Below are 20,669 nucleotides of genomic sequence, written 5' to 3' on the forward strand. Positions count from 1 at the left end.
CTTGTGCGAAGACCAACAAAGAAAAAGGCGGAAGTACCGCTTAATACACGTAGAGATGTATTATAGAGTAAGTGGTTGATATAACTTAACACAATGCTTAAAATTTTGAGGACGGGAAACACGACCTTCTCCTCAGACAAATGGTGACATTTGTCCTAATATACCCGAGGACCTGGTCGTATTTTTTATATCTACGAAACCTTCTTATGCAACTTGAGCTGCTAAGTCAAACTTTTATTTGGCACAAATATTTATACGCGTAAATTTAAAGAATTATATTTAAATATTTATAGTCTTGGCTGTGAGGTAAGAGGCTTGCTTCCCAACCACATGGTTCCGGGTTCAGTCCCATTGCATTACAACTAGGGCAAGTGTCTTCTACTACAGCGTCAGGCCGATTAAAGCCTTTAAGGGGATTTGGTAGACGGGATAAGAGAGAAGCCCGTCGTGTGTGCGTGTGGATATATATATATATATATAATGTGGGGAATATAATTCCAAACCTATAGGGAAAAATTCAATTTAGCAAATCTAAATCAGATTTCACAATATATAATATATGCATATAATTAAGAGAAATAACCTCTATTAAGCAATTCAATAGTGAAAGACATTATCCATATTAAATAGAAAAAATTTATATATATATATGTGTGTGTATGTATATATATACCAGAGTAACCACATAAATTTGAAATAAATAAGGTGGGAAAAAATAGTACTGGAATGCCGGAGGTAGACTAATATGCTTTCTTATTAAAGCTGCAAAAAACATCACACAAATACCACAAAAAAACATCTACTCAGAGTTTCACGTTCCTGTTTGTCGGACAGTTTTAGTTGAGAATTCTCAATTAAATTGGCCGACGAACGGGGACGTGAACCTCCGAGTAGTAGCTTGTTCTGATATGTTTGTGAGGTATTTGCAGCTTTAATAATAGCGTATATATATATAGACCCTGAAACATGCGTGTCTCTAGATGCAGGCCTAGCTGTTGGGGGTATTTGTCTCCCCTTCATAAATATACAAGGACTCAGGAAATGTGTCACGGCCGACAGGAAGCGTCGATGCTTCCTAGGGCTAAACAGCGGTGGTGAAATTCCCATACAGGACTGTCACGTTAAGTTGACATTATACAACCACTCCATATATATGCTCTGGACTAAAGGGTGTGCTCCAGCATGGCCGCAGTCAAATGACTGAAACAAGTGCTGTAGATACATATACGTATACATACAAACATATGTATACACAAACACATGCATATATAGATATATATATATATATATATATATATATATATATATATATATATATATATATATGCACACACACGTGCGTGTGTATGTGTGTGTGTACGCGTGTTCTTTTGTGTTAGTATGTTTGCGTATGAATGCGGGCGTTTATTTGCCGTGAAACCGTATACATGTGGAGAATGTGATGGAAACGTGTTGCTGTGAAGCAATTAAGAGGGCGGGGAAGGTTGGGTGATGGCGCACAGGCCCCGTCTTTCAAGTTTATATGTTTACAAAAGTGGAGACATGGCGAACAGAAACAGATCGATAGCTAATAACACCTGCATTTCAAATAAACGGCAGAAGAGACGGCATTCTGCCATGATGAAGATGGCGGCCTTGTGAATTTATGATGTATGCATACAATCATGCTACGCACGTGTCAATACATACACACATACATACATACATACATACATACATACATACATGCATACATACATACATGCATATATAGGCTGATATATATATGTATATATATATATATGTATGTATATATATGTATATATATATATGTATATATATATATATGCATATGTATACATGTATGTATATATATACATATGTATGTGTGTATATATCTATCTACATCTATATATGTGTATATATATAAATATATATATATATATATGTGTGTATATAAAATATATATATATTTAGAGATACACACACACGTACATATATGTAGGTACGCATGTATCTACACACACACACACACACACCACATATATATATATATATATACATATATATATACATATATACATACAATGTTATACATATATATATATATATATAATATATATATATATATACACATATATATATGTATGTATGTACGTATGTATTTATGTATATATGTATGTATTGTTAAATGTGTATGTGTGGCTACATGCTTGCACTGCCACGGTATCGTAGCCTGATTTATTCACCTACATATTTACATATACAGGTAATTTCTAAACACTCGCGCGCACACGCTCTCTCTTGTAAACAGTCGCACACACATACTCGTACATGCGTGTGTGTATACGCCACCCATTCATAACTACATATATCTATACACACACACACACACAACACACACTCACACATATATACAGAAATATATACACATATATACATATATTTGTTAACGCAAATCTACAGACGTACGCCTAATTATCCAATATACATGCAAAAATAATAAAACGAATTCGTACGCTCGTCCGTACGAATATTTATGCTGCACAAAAACTCCGACGCGGCACTGGGTTTCCATTGTTACATGAATCTCTTCAGCAGTGCAACACATTACGCTGTCCATGGAGCTGTCTTTTAAATTCCATTCTGAACTATTCCATGTTATCATTATTATTATCATTATTATTATTATCATTATTATTATTATTATTATTATTGTGCCAAAGTTTGAAATATGCCTCCTATTCCCTCACCTCATTCTTCCCTTCCCCCTCCTCCTCCTAACTCTTCTTCCTCTTCTTCTTCTTATTATTATTATCAATATCATCATCACGACCACCACCACCACCACCGCCATCATCATCATCATATATATATCATCATCCTCATCATCATCACCACCACCACCACCACCACCACCATCATCATCATCACCACACCACCACCACCACCACCACATCAATCATCATATCATCATCATCATCATCATCGTTGTTGTTGTTGTTATTGTTGTTGTTATTATTATTATTATGTTTGCCGGCATTTCGTCCGTCCATACGTTCTGAGTTCAACTTCCGTCGGATCGATTAAATATGTACCAGTTACGCACTAGAGGATCGATGTGACCGACTACCCTCTCCCCTCAATTTTTCAGCCCTTGTGCCTTTAGAAGAAAGGATTATTATTATTATTATTATTATTATTATTATTATTGGTGGTGGTGCGTTAATAAAAGTGTTATCCAACGGCTCTTGCTGTTTGTTAATCGAACTGATAGAGACAGAACGCAAGTATTGACTGTTCTGTAACAACACAGATTATATAAATATTCTAATGATAAAGCGTACTCGACTGGTTTAAGAGATGGGATGTACTTTAGACGTAATTATTTCAGATCGAATTTACAATATTAAGCACACAGTATGATTACATAAATATATGGAAATATCAAAGATTCTAATTATGCACGCACTCACTCACTCACTCACTCACTCAATCACTCACTCACTCACTCACTCACACACTCACTCAATCACTCACTCACTCACTCACTCACTCACTCACTCACTCAATCACTCACTCACTCACTCATCACTCACTCACTCATCACTCACTCACTCACTCAATCACTCACTCACTCACACACTCACTCACTCACTCACTCACTCACTCACTCACTCACTCACTCACTCACTCAATCACTCACTCACTCACTCATCACTCACTCACTCACTCACTCACTCACTCACTCACTCACTCACTCACTCACACACTCACTCAATCACTCACTCACTCACTCACTCACTCAATCACTCACTCACTCACTCAATCACTCACTCACTCACTCACTCACTCAATCAATCACTCACTCACTCACTCACTCACTCACTCACTCACTCACACTTAATCACTCACTCACTCACTCACATATATACGAGCGCATTTAATAACATAAAAAGAGCAGGGTGACATTAGAGGCACCCCGATGTTAGCACAGCAGGAATTGGGGTATGACGGCCAGTGGAAAATGCCCTGATGTTGTTTAGAAAGTCTAAATGGCTTATAACACCTTCCAAGCTGCAATTGTTTTTGCTTCAACACACAATATCAGATCAGGTCACTTGCTATGCAAGTATATCTTCATATATACATATATATATATATATATATATATATATATATATATATATATATATATATATAAACACACTCAACATAGATAAACATCTCATTTGCGAACCCACAGAAAACGAACCTCCACCAACTATTCTGCCTATATTCTGTGCACACCTCTGAATGCGGTGTATGCCAGAAGGTCAGCAAATATAATGGAGGGCTCAAAAGACATTTTAAGATCCACAAAGATCAGAACTTATCTTCAGCTACTGGTGGGCCAAATCAGTTGTGCAATCTATGTGGGTGTCTTTTCAAAACATTGTCTGGTTTAAAAAGCTACATCAGATGCCATGATGGTGCTATGACTGCGGCCATGCTGGAGTAACCACCTTTAGTCGAGAAAATCGACCCCAGGACTTATTCTTTGTAAGCCTAGTACTTATTCTATCGATGGCTTTTTCCGAATCGCTAAGTTACGGGGACGTAAACATACCACCATCGGTTGTCAAGCAATTTTGGGGGGACAAACATACACACATCCATATGTATATATATCTATATATACGTATATATATTATATACATACATATATACGACAAACTCCTTTCAGTTTCCGCCTACCAAATCCACTCACAAGGCTTTGGTCGGCCCGAAGCTATAGTAGAAGACACTTGCCCAAGGTGCCACGCAGTGGGACTGAACCCGGAACCGTGTGGTTGATAAGCAAGCAACTTACCATACAGCCACTCCTATATATATACATACATATGTTTCTATTCGGTGTACACCTATACATATTATATTCTATTCTAGATTTTTACGTATTACGTGAGGCGTTTGCTAAATATTGCTACGTACTTCGGTGAGATCATCATTTAAGGATCTTGGAAAAAGAAAATATACAAATTGGTTTATTTCTATTTAAATAGTACCTGACTTAATGTCCACTCTGCAGATTTTTGCCTAAAAAAAGACAGGCACAGTTTCTAGATACTAAACTGTGTAGACATTTCGTTAGTGTCACCTGAATAGCTTAACACTGTGTGAGTATACAATGGCCTGATCGATAGACACAGTGTCTACGTACCGACTTGATTAATGGACGCTGTGTATGGAAATGGATGCTATTGATAGCCAAACGGTTTCTTGATAATTACTGAATACACAGAGTTCGTAAATGTCAACATGATAGATGGACAGAAGTGATTGGATGGTGATTGGACGGAGATAATATGGAGGTTCCGATTTGATACATACGTACGTATGTGTGTGTGTGTGTGTGTGCGTATATATATATGTATATGTATGTTATATATATTATATATATATATATATATATATATATTATATTATATATGTATGCATGTATAAAGATAGATAATTAGCAGACATGCAGTTATATATATATATATATATATGCACATATGTATGTATATATATATATATGTATATATGTATGTATGTGTCTATTTGTCATGTTTCTATCCGTACGTATGTACGCATATGTATATACATGTATACTACGATAGAAAGCATTGAGCATCTAACAACATACATCTTTGGAGAGAATAGACAGACACACGGTGGTTATTTTTCACTCCATCTATAGACACACTATGTCAAAATTGCTCTGATGGCTCGACAAGGTACGTCGATTGTGATTGAATATGCATAAATTATGTTGTTGTTTTTTTATCTCCTATTACAATTCCATACATGCTTAAGATACATTACGAGAAGAGAGATCGATTCAATTTTTTGATTGATATATTTTTTCATCGACCTCCTAGAGTCGGCAAGAGCAATCGGACTTGGCGGGATTTTAAGTTAGAGTGTAAAGGGTCGGAGCTAAATACCAGTAGGTATTTTATATTACGCTCTAATGATTCTGCATATCCAAGGCTTTGATATTTCAACAAAAATCCCTTCACAAAGATTGACATCAAATTGACGTACACAGTATATATATTAGAATGAAGCTCAGTGAAACTTTCAGATGGAAAAATAGCAATGGAAATGACGTTTCGAGCCTGACTCTTCGTCGGATAGGTGTAAGGTAGGAGGAATGAGTTGATAGTCCATACACGAGTTGATGTGTAGATGTGTTACAGAGTGAAAAGAAAAAAAAAGAGATTATTATTGTTAAATTGTTTACTTACCTGCTAAAACAAATAGAATGCCCCCAAAAAATGTCAACCTATTTCTTCGTGTGTTGCAATGGCCTACGAAGCAAATAATTCCACCAACAAGTAAAACCAGTAAACTGGCGAGCGGGAATATCGTGGAAGTTTTCATTGATACTGGAAAAGAAAAGAAACACACATATAAATACATATAATCGCATATACATACAACGAAGGCACGTGGTTAAGTGGTTAGAGCTTTCAGGCTACAATCGTGAGGTTAAGAGTTCGATTGCACAAACGACCTTGGCCGGACTTGTAACTCGGAGGGGAAATTTCTAAGTCCAATTTTAAACATAAGTGGGGGTACTTCTTCAGGCTTCTATCGATGGTACATTCTTACACCGTGCACACCTTTCCATCTCTATGTGAGAGGCGAGAGTGCTAAAGAGGGAGAGACGGAGACTGAGGGCGTGTAAGAAATATCTGAAGTCCAGATTGGGCTCTGAGTGTGACTCACTGACTCGAACGCATGGAATGAATGTGTGTGCGTGTATGTAACTGGAGTGAGCATGAATAACAAAGTGGGGAAGCAGTATTTGTGTGTAATTCACAGCTAGGAAGGTAACGAGAACCTTGCACGAGAAGCATCACATTTGATGGAGCAAAACACACACACAAGCATTTTAAGCGCACCCCATTTTCAGCAGAGAATATTGGGGAAAATAAGATTTTTGTACATTCAGGTAAACTAGCATTGGTTTCAAATTTTAGTACAAGGCCAGCAATTTCAGTGGAGGCGGGATGATTCGATTACATCGATTCCCGTGCTCAACTGGTACTTATTTTATCGACCTCGAAAGGATGAAAAGGTGAAGTCATCATCGGTGGGATTTGAACTCAAGACGTAAGTACTGAATAAAACTGTTGATAATCAGCTTTTGTCCGGCGTGCTAACGATTCTGCCAGCTTGCTCCTCCGGATAAACCGTTCGCATTAAATGTATATAAAGCGTCGAGCTGACAGACTCGTTATGGCGCCGGACAAAATTCTTAGCTGCATTCTTCACTATTGGTCTAACAACCTCAATGCTTGCTCATGGGATTTGTTGGTTGACATGGCGAAACTTGAGTGTCCTGGGAACTGAAATTTTCTAAATCGAAATCAGCCGGTTTTTTCACGGTTCCAACGAAATGGTGTGTATGATTGCATTCTCTCCTTTAATCTAACCAGTGAAAAAAAACCCCAAAAAACAAAAAAAAAACAAACAAAAAAAACTCCGTGACATGTGGCATGCGCTCCTTAATAATTTATGTTTTGTGATTGTATAAAGCCATATATTATGCAAAATCAGGCAGATGCATCATTAGGGCACCCTTTTCGAATTTGAATTCCAGGTGGTGTTATATCTGAAGGTTTCAATGAATTTCAAAATTCTTAAATTGCAGGTAACAATTGCTAGTTGATGCTGTTGACGAAACTCTTTCTCACCGCCACCTTAATGCATGAGAATGATACTGAATGTATTGGGACACCTGAGATATCGATTAATGTAACCCCTGGTCTTATAACAGCAAGGTGCATAGTGGCATTACAGGCAAAAAGAAATCATCATCTTCCAATTTCAAACATGGACGTAGGAGTAGCTGTGTGGTAAGAAGCTTGCTTCCCAACCACATGGCTCCGGGTTCAGTCCCTCTGCGTGGCACCTTGGGCAAGTGTCTTCTACTATAGACTCGGGCCGACCAAAAGTGGTGCTCCAGCATGGCCGCAGTCAAATGAATGAAACAAGTAGAAGAATAAAAGAATAAAATAATAATCCGGCCTCTCCCTGCAGCTGTGCTCTACCGATGTAAGAGCTTGACACGTGGAGAAGAAAGATTGCTGAGGTCTGACAAGGGAATGCAAGTCCGAGAAATCCGTGAGGAGATCAAGGGTCAGCTTTACACGTTTCAGTCACGTGCTACTTTCAAAGGAATTGCTATGCTCAGTGGGTAAAGCTTTCCCCTCGGTGTTCTGGAAGCCTACACCCTCATAGCTTATTTACTGACGGAGGAGCCGAAAGAGGTGAATCACTGGACATCGTACTTTGACTAGTTGTATAAGGTGGACCCACGTAGTACTGCTCTGCATATCATGATGCCTTCAGCACTGATGACTGTCCATCCAGTCAGTCAGCTGTGTTCGGCTGTCCCAAGACGATTTTCGTAAATCAGTGAGTCAACCGATGGAGGGGGAGGTAGCCAGTGTTTGTAGCATCCATTGGGAAAGGATCAAGAAAGTTGAGCTGGCTGCAGTCTTGTTATTGGGGCTGGTCATTTGCTCAGTCTGTAGCAGCGGCGATAGTACCTGATTTTAGGAGGGGGATAATTACCCCACCTTCGAAAGTTAAAGGTGACCGCTACGACTGCATCAACAATAGGGTTGCTACACTCCCCTCAGTGTCCGTTAAGGTCTTTGCCAGGGTCATCCTGAACATGGCGCGAAACCATCTGCTTGCGCTTCAGCGACCGCATCACTCCGGGTCCTCGCCATAATTTTACTATACTTTATGCAAGGGAAGGCTGGTAATGAAACACTTTTGCGCTTTGGTCTAAGGATCTAAAGTCAACTTAAGACATATAATGAAAGAAAATTACATTTTTTGTGAAAAAAAAAATCAAAGCAGTGTGTATACAAAGATTCTGAAGTGTTTGATTAAAACAAATAGCACATCTTGATTCAGCCCTCCCCACCAAAAAGTTCTTGACAAACACTTGTCTATTCAACAGATACCTTTATGCCCACCGTTGAAGGCGGCGAGCTGGCAGAAACGTTAGCACGCCGGGCGAAATACTTAGCGGTATTTCGTCTGTCGTTACGTTCTGAGTTCAAATTCTGCCGAGGTCGACTTTGCCTTTCATCCTTTCGGGGTCGATAAATTAAGTACCAGTTACGCACTGGGGTCGATGTAATCGACTTAATCCGTTTGTCTGTCCTTGTTTGACCCCTCTGTGTTTAGCCCCTTGTGGGTAGTAAAGAAATAGATACCTTTATGCCCCCACCCCACAAAACTCTCTTGACCTGTGTGGTATTCATGAGAACATTATTTGTAAAAAATTGATCATAAATGGGATAACTACATTAAGTTGTAGCCGCAAATTGAACACGCATCCTCAAAGTTTGACTATTCGTTAAATCAATTAAAATGACATGCTATGCTATTTGCATTAGAAGAAGTATTGTTTCAGCGTAATCAGTAGCAGCAGCAGCGGCAGCAGCTCTACTTTAATTAAGTCTTCCGCTAAAACTGTTGCTTTGCTACTTCATTTCTCGAAATCACAGTTTTTCTTTTATTAGTTTGAATAAGATGAGAGTTGAGACGGAAAGGGAGAGGGAGGTGGTGGGGGTGGAAAAGTGGAAGTTATTAGAATCGTTGTAATAGAAAGAAAGGGAGAAAAAAAGAAAACAACGAAAGGGGGAGGTAAATGATTGGGAAAGTGTAGGAGAAAGGAAAGGAGAATAAAGAAAAGGGAAATTATGTAACAAAGAGAGAGAGGGAGAGGGGGGAAGGGGAAGGAATTTAAAGGATTTGATAACGGTAAAAAGTTGAGAGAAAACTAAGATAAAAGAAGGGAAAATGAAAATAGATGCAGAAAGAGGAGGAGGAGGAGATAAAGTGAAAGAAATAGTGAGAATGAAAGGAAAGAAGAAAAATCTTGAAGCTATGGAGTTCTCAATGAGGACCCAGTCGAATGTAGAATAGCAAGGGGCACAAAATTAGCGCCGTCGAGAGAAGAGAAGTGTAGAGTAAGCTACACAAAAAAGGAAAGGAAGAAGATCTACCCCTACCACACACACATACACACACATAGATGTGTGTGTGAGAAGGAAATAAAAATCATCCCAAAAGCATCTACTGACCATGCCAGATGCATTTCAGCCTCGTTGAGCCTCGTCAATGGTAAGTTCTCACAGCAAACAGCAAGCTTAGACGATATTTGTCCCCTCATTACTTTTCATTACTTTTAAGGCGGCGAGCTGGCAGAATCGTTAACACGCCGGGCGAAATGCGTAGCCGTATTTCGTCTGCCGTTACGTTCTGAGTTCAAATTCCGTCGAGGTCGACTTTGCCTTTCATCCTTTCGGGGTCGATAAATTAAGTACCAGTTACGCACTGGAGTCGATGTAATCGACTTAATCCGTTTGTCTGTCCTTGTTTGTCCCCTCTGTGTTTAGCCCCTTGTGGGTAATAAAGAAATAGGTATTTCGTCTGCCGTTACGTTCTGAGTTCAAATTCCGCCGAGGTCGACTTTGCCTTTCATCCTTTCGGGGTCGATAAATTAAGTACCAGTTACGCACTGGGGTCGATGTAATCGATTTAATCCGTTTGTCTGTCCTTGTTTGTCCCCTCTGTGTTTAGCCCCTTGTGGGTAGTAAAGAAATAGGTATTTGTCCCCTCTGATATATACTGAAAAACATAACTATTGCGACTAGCCACCTGATGAACAGTTGTGAGAAAACAACCTGTGCAATGAAATGGTTTTAAACCAAGTTTCAGTAGAGCCTAATCTAAACATTCTTGGTAATGCCGTGACTAAAACTTGTACAGAGCGTGCTACGTACTGGACACAGAATAACGCATACCTTGTAAGGTGAAGTCCTAAAACCCGAGATGCTGATCTCCTTTGCCTATGCAGTCAAAATCGTAAATGAAGTTCATTTTGGCAAAGTTCTTCGGATACAGCAGTTTACAAGTTAACTGAAATTGCGGGCACAAATCGAAATAGACTTAATGATATATGCATAAGTGGTGGAAGCACTCCGTCGGTTACGACGACGAGGGTTCCGGTTGATCCGAATCAACGGAACAGCCTGCTCGTGAAATTAACGTGTAAGTGGCTGAGCACTCCATAGACACGTGTACCCTTAACGTAGTTCTCGGGGATATTCAGCGTGACACAGAGAGTGACAAGGCCGGCCCTTTGAAATACAGGTACAACAGAAACAGGAAGTAAGAGTGAGAGAAAGTTGTGGTGAAAGAGTGCAGCAGGGATCACCACCATCCCCTGCCGGAGCCTCGTGGAGCTTTAGGTGTTTTCGCTCAATAAACACTCACAACGCCCGGTCTGGGAATCGATCCTATGACCGCGAGTCCGCTGCCCTAACCACTGGGCCATTGCGCCTCCATGCATAAGTAATATCAGGTGGCAATATCTTTGGTGTCATTAAGGCGGCGAGGTGGCAGAAACGTTAACACGCCGGGCAAAATGCTAAGCGTTATTTTGTCTGTCTTTACTTTCTGAGTTCAAATTCCGCCGATGTCGACTTTGCTTTTCACCCTTTCGGTGTCGATAAATTGGAGTACCAGTTGCGTACTGGGGTCAATCTAATCGACTGGCACCCTCTCCCAAAATTTCAGGCCTTGTGCCTAGAGTAGGAAAAAATCGTTAGCACGCCGGGCGAAATGCTTAGCGGACAGTTCGTCGGACAGTTTTGTTAATAAAACTGTCCGACGAACGGAAACGTGAAACTCTGAGTAACAGCTTTTGTTATATTTCTGCTGCTTTTAAATAAAGCATATTACTCTACCTCTGGTATTTGAGTATTATTTTCTCCACCTTGTTTCACATTTATGTGTTTACTCCGGTATATATATATATGTGTATATCCTTAAATCCTTAAATCCTTAAAAATGTTTTAGCCCGAAGGCCGCGGCCATGCTGGGGCACCAATATATATATGTGTGTGTGTATTCTGAGACCCCCTTCGGTCACGACACTGACCATGGGATTGCACCTAGAAAGTTACCCTCCCAGGCACAAGTCCTCCCAGGCATATATATGTATATATATGTCTGTCTATCTATCTATCTATCTATCTATCTATCTATCTATCTATCTATCGATCTCTCTATCTTCTGTCTATCTATCTATCTATCTATCTATCTATCTATCTATCTATCTATCTATCGTCTGTCTTCTGTCTGTCTGTCTGTCTGTCTATCTATCTATCTATCTATCTATCTATCTACTATCTATCTATCTATCTATCTATATTATCTGTCTATCTATCTATCTATCTATCTATCTATCTATCTATCTATCTATCTATCTATCTATCTATCTATCTATATATAAAATTATATACCCGTGTATGTGTGTAGGCATGTATTCATGCATCTATGTGTGTGTGAGCGTTGTCTGTGCTGAAGTTCAACGTTTTCCCCGGCAAACCGTTGAACAATTTGTTTCATTTGACTTTACGAGAAATTCTTTTCGAATAAAAAACAAAAACAAAAGCAAAAAAACACACACACACAACAAAAGCATTAAAAGTAAAAAGAGACTAAAAAAAGCAAAATGAAAAAATCAATGACAGAAAATAACAAAGCAACAGCAAAAAAAGCCAGAAACGAAACAAAAGATTTACCATTATTTAGATCTGAAATAATTCACTACCAAACTAATCATTGGATGGTAACCACCAATACTAGCGCCCACACACCTTACCACCACCACCACCACCTACTACTACTACTACTACTACTATCACCACTACCATCACCTTCACCATCGCCATCAACTGTATCACCACCACCTGCTCCACCTACTACTACAACTACTACTACTACTACTACTACTACTACTATCAACAACACTCATTATTAGCATCACTGGCACAAGAAATACAATCATTACCACCACCACCACCATTACCACTCTCTCCTCCACCACTATAACCACTACTGCAACCTTTAGTTCCACCTGTATCAATACCGGCGGCGCATCCACCGTCACCAGCGGCACCACTGACGCTACTTCTACCGGCACCTCCGCTCCCAGCAACTGTCTTCATCAGCAATAACATCACCGCCGCCGCCGCCATCGCCACCACCACCACCAACAGCAACAACAACAACAACAACACTATCACCACCACTATCTTCCCTCCCACCGCTACCGATAAGGTCACTACAACCTTTACAACAACCTCCGCCTTCTCCTCTCCTCTTCCTCCACAAGTACCACTACCACCATCACCACCACCACCTCTTACGAAGCAAAACAACAACAACAAAATCTACTACTACTACTACTACTACTACTACTACTACTACTACTACTACTACTACTATACTTACTACTACTTAAACTAAAAAGCTTGCATTTATTTGTCTGGGATTTTTTTTTCTTTCCTTTTCGGAAGATGTGAACGAAATTTTTTTCAAACGAAGGTAATTTATGTTTCCCATGGCCTTCCGTACATAATTGACCTTCTTATTTCGTTATTTCGTTAATCAACTTGAAACATGGACTGCATTGTAAAACTGCGTGTGTGTACGTGTGTGTATGTGTGTGTGTGTATGTGTGTGTTTGTATGTATATATATATATATAATATATATATATATTATATATATATATACATATATATGTATGCACATATATATATATGTAGACATTATATATATATATATATATATATATATATATATATATATATATATATATATATACATATATATGTACACACACCACATATATATGCACACACAGGTGTCTCTGTGTTTCTCTGTGTGTTTTTGTGTTATTTTACGTATAGAAGACGGAAAAATGTAATATTATTTACGGGAATGGAATCTTTTGTCTATCGTACGACGTCCGGCTGTGCAAACAACAGCACCAAGGAAACTGATAAGTACATCCGTATAAATTAGAAGCTTATACTAGCAGCTCGTACAGCTATATATATATATATATATATATATATATATATATATATTATATATATATAATATATTATATATATATATATATATATATGTAGAAGGTTGAAAAGGAACACACGAGTTGATATATAATATGGAACAGAAAGTCAAGATAGAAAATTGCTAAAATAATTTTATAAAAAACATTTCAGTACCGGTTTCAAGCATTTAGACTTTTTCAACTGTAGGTATGGGAAAACAATTAAATTTTGGGAAAATTAAGAGAAAAGATTTTTTATAGAATATTTGCATATTCTTCGAAAAAATATAATTGGCAGTTTCCTTACATCTGCCTGTCTGTCTCTCTTGTTTACTCTGGTACTTGAATATTAATGACCTGTAGGGACACCGTGTTTCGCTATGCCAAGGCTGAAAGGCAAAGTCGGCCGAGGCGGCATTTGAACTCAGAACGTAGAGACAGATGAAATACCTATTTCTTTACTACCCACAAGGGGCTAAACAGGGAGAGGACAAACAATGACAGACAAATGGATTAAGTCGATTACATTGACCCCAGTGCATAACTGGTACTTATTTAATCGACTCCGAAGGGATGAAAGGTAAAGTCGACCTCAGCAGAATTTGAACTCAGAACGTAACGGCAGACGAAATACGGCTACGCATTTCGCCCGGCGTGCTAACGTTTCTTCCAGCTCGTCGCCATATACATACATCGATATATATATATCACTAGGCTAATCAGGTTGAGTAGATCAATATGAATTCGCTGGATGTGATGTAATAATTTGTACAGAAGATTTGGCGGAATATAACTAAGTGCATCTAAGTGCATCAGTTCGGATTAACTAAATTGATCCTAATGAACGCACTAGTCAAATCCACTTACTTACATACATACATACATACATACATACATACATACAACATACAAACATACATACATACATAATACATACATATATGTATATTTGTATAATATATTATATATATTATATATATATATATAGATATATATATATATATATATATATATATATATGTATATTCTATATATATATGTGTGTGTGTGTGTTATATATATGTATATATATATGTAATATATATAATATATATATTTATATACATAATATATATATATATATATATATATATATATATATATATATATATAGAGAGAGAGAGAGAGAGAGAGAGAGAGAGAGAGAGAACAAACAAAACTACAGGATCTAATCTAAAGCAGATACCGGGATTAGTGATGTGGGGTTGTTTATCGGTTAAATGGATCAATGATAAGGAATGCAATCTCGAAATGGTTAAATTTATTATAGTTCACACTTTTCCTTATTATCATATTGCCAGATAAGCATTGTAGAATTTCGGTGTATCCTGCTCTCTAAAATGTATAGAGTATATATTTTTCTTTTTTTCTAATTTCTCTCTGCTTCCTTTGTGTGTATGTGTACACACTCTCACACACACAAATGCATGCATGCATGCATACATAAATGTATCATAATTGCATACACACACACACACACACACACACACACACAACACACACACATATATATCTGTTTGTCTGTCTGTATATATATATAGATAGACCGGAGTAAACACATAAATGTGAAACAAGGTGGAAAAAAGAGTACTCAAATACCAGTGGTAGAGTAATATGCTTTATTTTAAGCAGCAGAAAATTCAACAAAATCTGTTACTCTGAGTTTCTCGTTGCCGTTCATCAGACAGTTTTTGCTAGAATGGAACTTATATATTAATTCAATCTATACTCTTACAAACGCTACACCTTTAAAAAGAAATGGACTTGTTTGATTGGCCCTTTAGAGAAAACGGTCAATCTTCGAGCGATAAACAAAAAGGTCAAAAATATATGTATATATATATAAAAAAACTTATAAAAATTATAAAATCCGAGGAAAAAACCGAGGAAAAACCTATTGCCGTTAATGAAGACAGTACAAATTAATGCATAGAAATTAAACCTGTTATAAATACTGCAATACATATTTATATTAAAATTACATATATATATCAACATACACAAAAGGATGCGCGTAAACGCCATACATACATATACAGACGTATGAATATGAATTTAAATATACACATAAAAGCATGTGTACATATATTCACGCAAACCGTCTCGCACGCAAGCTAAAATTCATCTATGTAGCAATTCTCATATACTGAGCAAGGAGGGGGAACGAAAGAAAGGGAAAGAGAAAAAGGAACGAAGGAGGGGTGGAGAAAACTTGTAACGATGTTATTGGCATCTATAGAGGCCAGTATACATACACAAGTTTGAATTGATACATATACATACCGTCGTGTATATGTGTGCTTAAGCACAAGCATACTTTCACTTACACATACACAGATACGCATGCTTACAAATACATATGCTTTGCTATACACATACTTATATAAACATTCTAATTTTGACAACATTGCTTTTTTTTAAAAAAACATTGCTTTTAAAAAATGGGTGCATTAATAAAAATATATACGAAAGACATATAAAATAAAATATAACATCCTATTTGGGTCATTTATAAATAATCAAGGTAATATAAATAATCAAGGTAATCCTATGCAATACAATAACATGAAAACAAAGTTTGTAGGTTTTTCCTAATATATATGTAGAAACAAAGACTTTGCTATAAATCCGTCGTAGGCTCAAGAGTCAAAATCAAAATCAAAATCAAAATACAAAATATATACTCTATCCATATGGTATATTTATATTCGACATTTTAAATTTAGCCGCGTGCCTACATAAGTTCATTAACTCACTTCTTGATTCAAAGAATTATTGTCTTTGAATAAGATGTGCATTTTCTCTAATAGGCAAAGTCGCACTTGAAATTATATTTGTAAGCTCCATGCCTGTATGGTGCCGCCCTGTCCAGAATGCTCCATGTCACGTTGAAAGTTGGGGCTTCCTTTTCTTTTAGTTCCCAGACGTATTTTGCTAGGCTGTTTTCTTCCTATTCTCTGGGTATTTAAAAGAATTCTTATGAGAATAAAATCTTGTTTTAAATGAATTTTCTGAAGCCCCTGTGTATGTCTTGTATTCCGATGAGCCTTCCACTTGCACCTTGGCTCTATAAACTACTCCTTTCACTAACATTTCCCTTCTAACGGACAGGAGCTTTCGTTTTTGAAATTACATTTCTTAATGGGCTCGGCCCATGTCTAATCTCAATTAGCTTCCTATTATGTTGGCTAATGTAAGAGGCGAAATTTCTGCAACAAGAATAGCTAACCTTCAGGGTTCTTCTATTAAATATTCTGTAGAATTTATGACCCTGCTTAAAATGCTTAGAGACTAATCTCAAAAATTCCTTACCTATATTAGTCTTTACGGCCAAATTGAAAGCCGGGTTGAACCACAAAACTTTCCTGGTCCTAGTTCTTCGTGCAGCATTATTATTAGCATTAAGCTGGTTGAACTGGATCTTCTCCGAGAATCCACTATTCTTTAATGCGCTATCGTAATAAGGTGCAGCATTATGGAATGCTGCCTCGTCCGAAGAAATTGAAGATATTCTTCTACCTACATTGCTGACTAAGTTGCTAAGGAAACTGGTGGATGGTTCGAATCTTTGCTAATATACGATAGCTTTTCATTGGGCTTACGGAAAGGTTTAAATCTATCCGATCTTACATTAAAATTTACGTCTAAAAAATCTACACTATTCAGGTTAGCATCTATCGTAATCCGTAAGCCCATCCTTTGAAAGAAGCTATAAGGTCCTTCCTAAGTCTATCTGATTCATGGCCGTTTAGATTATGCGTGGCTATAAGGCCGTCATCCCTATATAAACCTGCATCTATAAATGGGAATTCTATTTTAGATTATGGAGAATAAAGGCTCCTATGAGCATACATAATTCAGCCCCGTCGCATGCCCCCATCGGTACATCGAAAAGAGAATCCTCAGTCTTCTTAATCCAGGTGGAATCCTCGAAAAAAAGAAGCGATTTTCTCGCATGCATAATAATTTCAATTTCCGAGCTATCGATGTTGACATACTGCTTGGCGAAGTCCAATGCCCTTAGGAGCACGTTTGCTCCTAAGGCATTGGACTTGTATATGTATATATATATATATATATATATAATATATATATATATAATATATATATAATATATATATATATATAATATACATATAAATATATATATAATATACATATACATATATATATATGTGCATATTCACGCATATATGCATATGTGGTTGGGAATGAGCGTTTGTATGTGTGTGTCTATGTGTATGTTTTAATGAAGCCGATGCCCAAATTTAGCCAGTCCAAGGAGCATGATATCAGCCAGCTTGAATTCCTTCAAGCGATTTTCAAACCATAAGTACCATGGACTAATTTCAATGAATGAATGAATTAGTTAATTAATTAGTTAATTAATCTATGCTGTCAACATTTTAAATATTATGCATATTAGACTGGTCGGTTTAGCAGAGTCCTAAGTGCATACATTATAATTAATTACACGCTTCTAAACACTTCGGTTTCACTTCGCCAACACCGCCGCTATCCTGTATGCCTGTAGCAAACATTCGAACCCTGTTTCCCGTCCCAACTAATGTCATCACTTTTCCCTGTTCGTGTTTGTCAGAGATGATCAACAAACAGAGTCATGATCTCGTATTTCCTCGCCGGATGAGGCTTTAGGAAAAAAAAAAAAGATTTACGTATTGAGCATCAGTTTTCACTTTTAGCATAATATACAGGTTTGGCTAAAAGTCAACCGACAGTAAAAAAAAATTCCATAAATACTTAATATTCAGTTTTTTTTATTCATTCCAATTATGAATGTTTAATAATTGAATGATGTGAATTAGAATCATCGCTTTTTTTTTTCTTCTAATACTTGTCTATTTATTAGCGAAGTCTCATATAAAATAATTATTTGTTTTAATCTTGGAGCTGCATTGTTTTGATTTACTGTCACGTGACTTTTACCCAACCCTATGTTTTAAAAGTATGAAGTTTTAAGTATACATTATATATATATATATATAAACAATAGCAGTATGGAAGGTATTTATAAGCCATTTAAGAAACATACAAAATCCGTTAGATTCACTTCAGCATTTAAATTTAATTTGACAAAATATTTTCGTCGCTTTGAGACCGCGACCTGTTCACTGACAAAATTCTGTGCTGCATTTGAGCTAGGTTCTGGGTTCAAATTCGGCCGAGTTCGACTTTGCCTTTCGTTCTTTGGGGCCGATAAATTAAGTACCAGTGGAACACTGAGGTCGATGGAGTCGACTAGTCTCCTCCCCACAATTGCAGGCCTTGTCCAGTTAATAGAAAGGATTATTATACATTTATTGGTTAACAACTTAACCTACAGACTCTATGCTTGTATTAAACTGGATCACAGATCCACCCCAGGTGCATAGACAAATCGCCTGAAAAGATTATGGGTTCTTTAAAGCTGGAGCAAATATAAATACAGGTCAGCTGAAGCGAGGATAACTGACACCTCACCATAACCATCACCACTATCACCACCATCACCACCAGCAGTGACAGCAATATTAACAAAAAGGTTAGCCGAGCAACTTTCATATTGGTTGGCTCATTCTTTATAGATTCCGGCAGATTTGAACGTGAGTATGTTAATCGCTGTTGTATTGTGTCATTAGAAATCAACTGCTTTCAGACGGATATATGTTCATAAGCTCAATCTATTCATTAGTGCAAGACGGACTTCAGACACTCAGAATTTCCACAACTTTGTATCTCCTCAGTCAAAGCTACCCAAAACTTATGAATCCAAGAATATTCACGTTCCAATTTGCGGTATGTAGTAAGAATGCCATTGTTCTCATTTTCGATGTTTACTCAGAAAATAACGACTTATCATCTCTTGTATTGATAGAAGAGAAGACAAGAAGTAAGAACGATAGAGATGACAAAGTAGTGAGGTGACTGTATCCGAAAGAATATGTTCTTAGGAGGAACAGACGCAAGAAACCTGATAGTGTGTGCAATAGCATTCTCTGAAATAATAATTGTTAACTTACAACGAGGGAACGATACTGTGGAAATAAGAAAGAAGCATCGAAGTATACTTACATAAGATAGCATCTGTGGGTGGAAGACCATCACGATCACTCTCTCCTGTGAAATATTCGATGTATCGACAGCGAACTGGTAGGTCGGAGAAATCTGGAAGATGAAGAAGAAATGATTACATAAAGAGTTTAGAAATATCATTAATGTATCATGCTGACGATTTCCAAAAAGAGTGAAATAGTGCTATACATGATTAAAACACACACTACAAATTAAAAAAAAAACAAACTCTGTAGTAAGTACACAAACAAAAATTAAGTCAGTGAATTATATGTACTTTTTCCTCATAATTCCGAAATTGTAAGTGTTAAATTCCTTATCCTACCACATATTATGTATATACATACATATACATACGTATATATATATAATATATATATTATATATATATATATATTATATATGTATATATACATATATACATATACATATATATATGTATACATTTACACACACAACACATATATAAATATCAGTGTATATATATATGTCTATGTGTATATATATATATATATATATAAGTAATATATATGTGTGTGTGTGGTGTGTGTGTGTGTGTGTGTGTGTGTGTGGTGTGTGTGTGTGTGAAGGCGCGTGGTTTAGTGGTTGGG

At 37.1% G+C, this 20,669-nt stretch overlaps 1 long non-coding RNA gene across 1 annotated transcript; it reads right to left on the reverse strand.

Annotated features, from left to right (window-relative positions):
* Nucleotides 1-3,833: 3,833 nt before the first annotated feature.
* Nucleotides 3,834-20,165, reverse strand: LOC118762049. The gene is made up of 4 exons (XR_004997837.1): nt 20,059-20,165; nt 6,251-6,395; nt 5,183-5,185; nt 3,834-3,843 (listed from the first exon to the last, which is right to left on the reverse strand). It is a non-coding gene; the product is annotated as an uncharacterized LOC118762049 (long non-coding RNA).
* Nucleotides 20,166-20,669: the final 504 nt, after the last annotated feature.

Source organism: Octopus sinensis, unplaced genomic scaffold (genome assembly GCF_006345805.1).
Source record: "Octopus sinensis unplaced genomic scaffold, ASM634580v1 Contig19911, whole genome shotgun sequence".
NCBI classification, from domain to species: domain Eukaryota; kingdom Metazoa; phylum Mollusca; class Cephalopoda; order Octopoda; family Octopodidae; genus Octopus; species Octopus sinensis.